We start from the raw sequence: 9877 nt of genomic DNA, 5'->3' as shown, positions 1-9877 counted from the left end.
GCATGTTTGCCGGTACCCGAATTGACGGTTTTAAAGCTATCAGTCGGATAAGAGTGGCATCCATGATGCATCGTGTTAGCACCAATGATATTTTGAATGTGTTGATCACAAAGAACACACATATTGTAAAACATTGCTGTGCTGTTCATGCCCCACAGTAGGACTTTTTTGTTTTGTTTACTAACATTTGCATATAATCTGAAATAGATAAGTTCTTATTATTAATATTACAGATTGTTAAAAAATCCAACTAGTCCCGGTTTCCATAGAGATGCTTCAATATTCCGTATCTGCTTACACTCTCGAATTCCATGTTTAAATTTGTTTTACTACAAGCTACAACATGATAAAAATTACAGTTAACTTTTCCCTTTCCGGCGCTCTTAACAAAGACGTTATTATTTATAAAACTCCATTTTATAGAGGAAACGAGACCGCGATCACGACTCGTCATCGATCAAATTCAACTGGTGCCGGTATCAAAATGTACTTACTATTGTCCTCCCGATAAAATATGAACGGTGACATTGACAAATCTGCTTCTAGTCACAACATGCAGGTATTTTTTCAGACAAATGCTTAGGATCTGTGCCGATTTAGTTTGCTCAGGGGCATGGAAATCGTTACGCGCTGTGAAATGTTTGCACGTATATTAATGCCCCGTTTACAATATATATATCTTTAAACGAGCAATTCTTGTATATATATATATATATATATATATAATTGGAATCTCGGAATCGGCTCCAACGATTTTTATGAAATTTAGTATACGGGGGGCTTCGGGGGCGACAAATCGATCTAGCTAGGAATATATGATAGAAAATAACAGAAAGGTGGCGTTTGAGTAGTCCCAATTCAAACTGAAAATGCCTCTTCCTGACATCTATCGGCGAATAATAATACTATTTTTTTAACGACACAACATCACTAAAGCTATTCCAGCATATATATATATATATATTCTATATTATTCATATTTCATCATTTTATTAGTATGTAATTCGTACTTAAATATAATTTCCTAAAAACAAAATTTATTAAAAAAAAATACCGAGCAAAGCTCGGTCATCCTGGGACATTATTTGTGAATGTGTACTTTTATACTTACATGTTATGAAATGTACGTCATTCAGCCCTGCCACCTCCATATATCGATCGTGCAGTTCTTGATTTGTTTTAGTCCTAATCCATATATGACTGTAGATAAAGAGGAGAACTGTGCTAGCTAGCTAGTGATGTGAATGTGCAGACAGCAGGAGAATTTCAACATTCCTACTAACGTGCCAACCTCCTGTAGCAGGTGTCCGTGCGCGGCGGTTAGCACTTATCTCACCCCTATTCCAAAAGCAACCGATAATTTAAATAAAGAATTCAATTATTAAGTGATCACAGGCAATTGAAATTCTGATTTTAAAAATTCAAAAATTATACTTCACCTTTATTCTAAACATAACTATTCTAGAAATATTTTTATTTTTTGTTAAACACGCAAACAAAAAATATTCAAATTTACAATTCCCTTTATCGTGTCATAGTATTTATCTCGCTGAATGAGCGAGTGACTTTGACAGATCGTCTGATGTCTGCTAAATAAGCCGAGAGTTCGTGATTACTTGTGACGTGCTCAACCTTTTTCGGTGACACTTGTTGTTCATTATTTATTACGTTGATGTTATATAATGGCGTAGCTTTTTGAAATGTTCTGATTTGTTTAGATACAAACTGACTTTAATTAATCAAAATTATAACAACAAACAGATATAGAGTACTGTAAATAACTAACAAACTCTAAATTATAACATGGACGTTCCTACAAATAAATATGTGTAACGTCTGTGAGGTAGTAATTCCGAATTTTATTTAAGTTTGTAGGTATATAATCGAGCTTAATCTTAACATGATAACTACATCAATTGAAATCGAACAAGCCAGCGATTTTATTCAAAGTAGAAATTAACATTCAACGTCATTTAGGGGTTGTAACTCCATTCAGAAAAACAAATAAGAGTTTTATATTTATTTTCTACGCAAGTACATAACTTAAAACAATTTTTTTCGGACTATCACATGATACAAGCAAACAAAATTACGTACATACAAACATATAAAAAGCGAAATCAAGTAACTTAAAAATATAACTTGAATATCTAACAATTATAGTTTCTGAAAGCGTATATTTAATAAGTTTTATATAATTAATTGAGTAACAATAACAGTTGGCTGTCTGATTTATCAGAAATAGTTTCATACATGAGGTTTTTGTCTACGCCAGACAGCTGCTAGTCTAAGCCACGTTATTTCACTTAGCCTTAATCAACTTAAGTTGCTGACTGTACTGATTGACGTTGTATTGTGATTAATTTATAGACGTTGTTGGCCTGTCTTGATTTCAGCGTGCTACTCTCATTCTTGTGACCGCAGATTCAATCAAAAGATTAACCGGATCTAACACCCGCTTGTGCGGTGTAAAAATTACCTATTATTTATGCGTTAGTTAATCAATTTAATTCCGTGTTAACATCATTCAGACGCTCATAATCCATAAACAAATATATTTAGTTGTTTTTGCTGACCGTACTTTTGACTCTTGTATAATAGATTCATTGCTTTAATTTATGGCATAAAGCCCTGATTCCTAACCATCAGTTAGGGCTAATTTAACCTCCGAGGTGTCAACGTTAATCCAGTTTCGTTGCTGACCGTACTAATTGACGCCGCATAAATCATGTTAGGCCCGATCCAGACATACGTATTGATTCATTGCTTAAACTTCGCTACTTGCAACTTAGAACCGTCATTAATATCGACGCGTGTTTAATAACTTTGATTTATGGCTAGTAATTGAATCTATATTGAATTTTTTGGAACCATTCCGTTCCATTTATAAAAAAAATGGTAGGAACAGTTCTCTATAGAAGTTGACGATTTCCGGAAAAATATCCCTTGGACGATTAGACGGTCTTTGGTATGAGATACTAATTACGGGGACACCATAGCCCTCACGTCCAACCGTTTCCTTTGGACCGAGACTCTTAGAACGTGATGTTCAAGTGGTTATGCCCTAAATACAGAGGGAAGTTGGCGTCTGGTACATAGTACCAGTGACCTCAGAGCTGCTGTTTTCCTCGACGAATAAATGAAATACAATGTTTGCTGTCAGCACAGTCAAAAGAACCAAACTTTTTAAACTTATTTCAGTTTTCTTTTAATGCATTATTATTATTATTACTGTGTAGTTTTTATTTATATTATCTAGACTATTCCCCGACTGTAGTCGTCGGAGGTATTAAGTATCTTACATAAGTCGTATTGGTAACTCCTACTGCCTATTTCTTTTAACCACCCTTTGTATAACCACTACTGCAAATCCCAAAAATATGCCCGTCAATTTGATTGCTCAGTGTTAAACCTATCGTATCCATACATTGGACACTCGGTACTGTGTAGGTTAAGAATGATGTTGTCTAGGTAAATAGTAACGTATTCGAAATTTAGATAAGTAACAGAACCTAAGAATAAAATCATAGAGAAACAAAAATTCTAGCTTTTGAAACATTACTTCATGTGGCTTACGTACGTTAAGTCGTCTTAAACTGCAAAATCCAACAGTATTTTTCAGTTAAGTTTAGTCTAAGGAAATAAATTTCCAAATCACAAAAACCCGTCGCAAGACGTAAGTACACGAATGCAAATAAAACGTTTGTTTAAACTTTTACGCTTTCCAGATAAACTTACACTTGGCGACAATTGAGATTTTGCAGACAATATCAACCTCTAATGGCTACGATTTTAGGTCGCTAGTCTCATGACAATAAGTAACAGTATAAGTCAAATTGTTTTGGTTGTTGTATAAACTGCATAATCGCAGAGTAGCTTTAGATAGAGTATGTAAATTAAAATATATTCTATTTTAGCTATCTCAAATTTTAGTCGCCAGCATTTTTTTTATTGTTAAACAAACGCTGTTCTTGAACTTCAATGTGTTATTCAAGTAGTAGGTACTTTCGAGTATAGTCATTACTGGAATAATATTATAATATTTTGTTTTTTTACAAAATCAGGGTATTTTTTGGCATACAATAGAAGGAAGATATCAATTAAAATAATATGTGGTTTATTTTATTATTTATAAAAAGTGATTGTTTTGTTTTAACAATAAAACGCAAGAGTTACATAATTATTAATAATCACCATACCATCAATAGCCACCAAAACATGTTGCGTAATAGAAATTACAATGAAGGTTTTAGAGCACTAACACAAGCTACAATTAAAATCAATTTAATCATCATATCAAATCAAATCAAAAATATCTTTATTCATATAGGAAAACTGTACACTTATGAACATCATACCATACTAATTCAAAATTTTATATAAATTCAGAGTTTTTTTTAGGCCAGCGAACTGTGGATTAGGCTCACTGTTTCAAAAGGAAACGGTACACTCTGAACTCTTCCCTCAAAGGCGGGCAATGCACTTATTAAAATAGGTGTCCTCCAAATATCAGTAGTATTGTTGTTTCTTTTAAATATTTTTACTAACATTTACTAGTAGCAACCAAGACCGAATAGTAACTAACTGTAACATAAACATTTGGATAAACTCTAAAATAACTATTATACTATATTATTACACAACGAGGATAACAATTTCTACAAGACTCACTTGAAAATGTTAAGTATCAAATTTTGACAATATAATTCTATTTTCTAAAAATATTAGTGATGCTGATACAGTTAAAATTATTTATTTGCATCTGTTTTATATCTACTCTGTAGAGGAAGCAGGGGCATAGACAAGTGTTAAACAGAAGTTGGTAAAGGCAAAGGATGCTTGTGATTGTCGCGTTGCTTGTGTTGAGTGTGGCTGACTCCCAATACCAATATTATAACAATGGTACAGTTGATTTGTTTATTTACACAAAAGATAGCCAGTGTTGAAACTTCTCGATTCAATGGTTCCAATATCCTGGAATGAAAGGGAATAATCTGGAGGCTGGCTTATATCAGACGACAAGCATGAATATAAAAGTCACTTTTAAGCCTCTTTAGTGCCCCTTTAATTACTATTTGAGGTTTACACATTTTCTCAATACTACACATTAACATTAAAAACGTAATGTACTTGTTTCAGTTTTCCATATTCCATATTGCATATGTTGAGATTTTTTTAATCGTTTGTTTTGTTAACTATAATCAAATTCTCCATTACACGGAATAAGTTTATTAGTAATCATAACAATCAAATATACACTTTTTACAATTTTCTTAACCTACGAAGTAAATTAAATTAATTATAATTTTTAAAAACTAACTAAATTGCAGTAGTGATTAAATAAATATTAAAATTTATCAAAAAGATTTTATTTAGATAAATAAATTAATTGTAAATACTATCACCGTCGTATATGAAATTTATGAAAAACTCCAAAATAACATTTATTTATTCACACTGTTTAATTGTTCTGTTACGAAACACGTGTTCTAAATATAAAAATACTTGAATATACAACTTGAACATAGTTATCGATGTCCTTGCTACCTAGACCTAACTTTACGATGTCGAATTTAGGTGTTGCTGTGCGCGCGCATCTTTAAGTAGTATAACAAAAATACATTTAATAACAAATAATTAGTACGAAATCGCTATTTTTAATGACTCCAGTCTAATATTAATTCAAATAAGTATAGTAAAACTTAAGAAAGTTCTTGAAATATTAATATCAGAAGTTCTATATTATTTAATAAATTCAATATATGAGATAACATCCCATCTCACAATAACTCGCAGTATTATGCGTCCCTTGAAAATCACATAACCATAATAGGGAATACGACCAATAGAAACGAGATAATAATATAGTAAAAAAAACAATGAAGCTTAGCCATAATAAATAAATAAATACTTTGAACACACCTGCTTAATATTTGGTATACACGTGTGGCTTGAGGCAGTCTTTAATTACAGATATACATATTATGTGAAATTTTTATATATACATAATATGTCCTTATAATGTTGCTTGCTTTTCTATATTATCATTAAAAACTGTATAAATCTTATTTGCATTATACAATATAGACATACAACTGCTGAATAAGATATAGTTATCATACAAGAATAATATATTAAGCTTCTTATTTTTTTTACATTTCAGACATCCCTAGCTACATAAAACGAGCGTTAAATGAAAAGAATCGATATAAAGTAGCGCCAAAAGCAACGAGGCACATCACTAACCTGACTCTTCCGGAAGTTGTGGAGAAAATTAAGAAGATCACGCTGTCTTTAAATCAACATGCAAAGAAAAATGGATATTTTGTCGATTATAACTTCCGTATAATTGATAAAGACTAAATATGCGATATTTGAGTTTTATTTAACTACATAAACCCAAAGAACATTCTATAATCGCACATGGTACATGCAAATATTAGATTTTCATACAAATATTAACACATTACTAGGATAAAGTATCATGGTTCTATTGAGTAAGGAGCTTATGTAGCGAATTATACATTTGATATTAAAAGTTAGGTTTCCTTGGGTATGTACCTACTGAAAAAAAGTTAACAGACTGATTGTACGATTCCTCGGTTATCAGCTGCTTTTAATAATAGAAGATTCTTGTGTTACTTTATATTAACCATGTACGAGCCAAGACTGTACTGTACATATTTATGTATTTTGCTCACTCAAGCTTTCCTAGTTTTATAAACGTGATGATTCCGTACGTGCCAGGGCTCGTACACTGATGTTTAAATGTATAATCAAAGCCTCCAGTTACCTCAGTTTCACTGAATAAAATTATAACTTTCTCAAAAGGTTAATTTTCATTCTGGAAATAATAATAAAAATCAGCATAAATAAATCAAGTTAGATTTATTTTGTAATTACTTTTACGCTATTGAAAAATTCTTAAAAGTCTTTACAATTCCCAAGAAACCACCATGTTCTACTTCTCATTTAATTACTTACCCAACATCTTTGAGTTATCTTGTAACATAAGTAAAATTCAAATATACAAAATCATAAGACAGAAAATAACGATACTTCCGCACTTAGCTCATCAAATTGGCCCCAACCCTCTATATTTATGACGTGTTTAGATAACGATGTAAAAAAAATTAAACAAATCCAACAAAAAGTTATCTTGGAAGAGTTTAATGTACCATAACTGGAAGCGACTAACTCTGTACGCAAAGAGAAGTAGTACATCGTTTAATGAAATCCATTCAAGTTGGCCGTATCAATACAATAAATTACATTAGATATTCCGACCCCGGGAAATAAAGTATACTTAATTACGACCGACTAATATATCAGAGTAATCGGAGGAATATAAATCTGTATTAGCCTTTAATGAAATATTGTTCGTTGATAGATTAGAAACACTTGCATGAACACAATTGATTATAAAACAGAAACAAATAATCATCGTCTTCATAATAATGTTGTTATGCAGCCATATCAACATTGCATGCAAAATTTAAGGTGCATAGTTGAACTTAATCTCTGTTCACCGAAATATGAAATAAAAACTATTTGGAAATATATTTTTTTATTTTGAAATAAATAATGTTTTTTTTTAATTAATAAAAATATGCACTTGATAAAACCTCTTGTCCTTAAATTTTTACCCTATTTCCAAACATGCAACAAATAATGGGCATTCATAAAAACATTCTGTATATAAAAAGGGAGTGAAAACGGCTGAATAAAACTAAAATTATTGTTATGTTTGTCGCACGGCTGGCCCAACTCGCATCGTAAACTAGTCACACACACTCCCATAAATTTCACCCCCCTCTGTTCCACCGTTCGGTATCGAAAACTTGAATCTTGAATAACATCTATTCAATATGTTTTAACTTGTTTTGGACTACTACGATTTGTATATTACAGTCACACTTGCAACTCTAGCGATTACTTAGTTCATCAAAACTTCATCGTTAACCTTAAAAAGGACCTAAAAATTGTCACTTAAATTGATCAAAAACTCATTTTTTTAATATTTCTTAAACATAATAAATAAACTAAGAGTAACAAAGATACAAAACAGCGTTTTGTTCAAAGGGCTACTTAACAGTACACATTTAAATATAAAGTTGATGTAATAATTATATTTATTATTATTATTAATTTACTGTTTATTATTATAGTTAAATAATGATAGTTAAAACGTTTGAAATTATTGGCGTGATCATCGTTTTGAAACTAAACTGGTACCATTAAAGTACTAGGCTTAATCAAAGGCCGCTTTCACTATAGTATAAGATATATATAAATTAACGCAAGAACGATAAGGACTAAAGATAAAAGCTATACTATACATTTTGGAAAAAGTGGTTGATTTTCGCTCAATATAAATTTCATTAAAGGTACCATTCAGAGTCAAGATTTAGATTTGACATACGCGAGTTATATGTAGCTAGCGTGTGTCAAATCAAATTTTATATGTCTCGATTCTTCTTACTTGAAAGTGTTTCATATGAGAACGTAATTAGAGTTACGCTACTTATTACTCTAACTAAAGTACTTAAATTTTATTGCTTATACCCGCAATTTAATTATCAATATAAGATTACTTTTATATATATATTAGACAGTTTGCGTACATAAGGTTCTCTTTTATCAGCTAAGTAGCAAAATGTCACATTAGATTGATTAGCTTTAAGTGGTCTCTAGAGTGTCGAGTAAGGGAAATATTTTACAACATTTCACACTTATGATTTATCGATTACTCAATTTGAATTTAGATACTGTACAGTCCAAAAACCTTCAGGTGCACCTCAGAGTATGTAAAACAAATATATAAATCTTTTGTACGTGTTTGTAGGTAAAATTAAGCTCATCCAAACGGCAGGAACGTTTCGATCGTTTCTACAATTATATATTATTTTAAATTTCTTCATTTATTACCAATCTTGATAGTGAATCAGACCTTATGTTCCTTACGCACTACAATTTATTTCTTGTTTGTCTTCTTTAATTTCTTATTTAATTTTGTCCGCTGGACAATGTTTTTTTAATTAATTTTCAATTTATTAGTTGTTGTTGATTTTGGAATGTTTTACATTGGATCCGACAGACGGCGCTACCATCGCAGTGTCAAATTTTAAATAATATTCGAATTTTAATTTTAGTCTGTCCCGAAATTTAAAAAAAGTTTTGTTATCATTGTAGTATATTGTGTGTGACCATGTGCTGGATCGTTAGATATTGTCATAACATTTGAATAATAATTTTCATCAAAATGGCTTATTAAAAATTGAAATTTTGAAATTAAAGACGTGTAGACAGGACAACGTCTGTCGGATCCGCTAGTAATATGTAATTATGTAAAAAAACACATACGCCTTTCCTCACCTCCGCCTTGCCTCATTTGGCCGGCCGACGTGACGTCTGACGATGAGTAGGCCTCCGGCTTAATTGACTGTCCAGAGTGGAGTCCCTAGATCTATACACGCTCGGGGGTGGAAGTGTCTATTGGCGTAAAGGCAGGAAGACCAATCCTGCCTTTCACATTCCGAATTACATTCCATTAAATCCCATCCCTATAAACCAAATATTTTTTTCCAAGTTATCTTTCATCAGCCATGTACTGCCTATGGCTGTATGTATATAGTGCAAGCTGCAGCTGGTGCTCTAATACACATTAAAAATTGTATCGAAACGACCTCTGTGAGTTGGCTACATAAGCCTTCAAAAGGTCCGGGCACTGCCTTGGCCGTACTGACCTGAGAATTACTAAACGAGTTACATAATAATAATGAACATTATTTATAACCAAATAATATTATTGTGGCTATATTGATTTAACGCTAGTTCCATCTAAATCTCCATAGATCGGTGATATATACACTATATA

General features: G+C 31.6%; 1 long non-coding RNA gene across 1 annotated transcript; it reads left to right on the top strand.

The window, feature by feature from the left end:
* The first annotated feature begins 4832 nt into the window (after nt 1–4832).
* Nucleotides 4833–6366, top strand: LOC123689926. The gene is made up of 2 exons (XR_006750791.1): nt 4833–4902; nt 6164–6366. It is a non-coding gene; the product is annotated as an uncharacterized LOC123689926 (long non-coding RNA).
* The last annotated feature ends 3511 nt before the right edge of the window (nt 6367–9877 follow it).

The sequence above is a fragment of the Pieris rapae genome, chromosome 17 (assembly GCF_905147795.1).
Source record: "Pieris rapae chromosome 17, ilPieRapa1.1, whole genome shotgun sequence".
Taxonomy (NCBI): Eukaryota; Metazoa; Arthropoda; class Insecta; order Lepidoptera; family Pieridae; genus Pieris; species Pieris rapae.
Note: the sequence above shows the minus strand (reverse complement) of the source record. Positions and strands in the feature narration are given on the sequence as shown.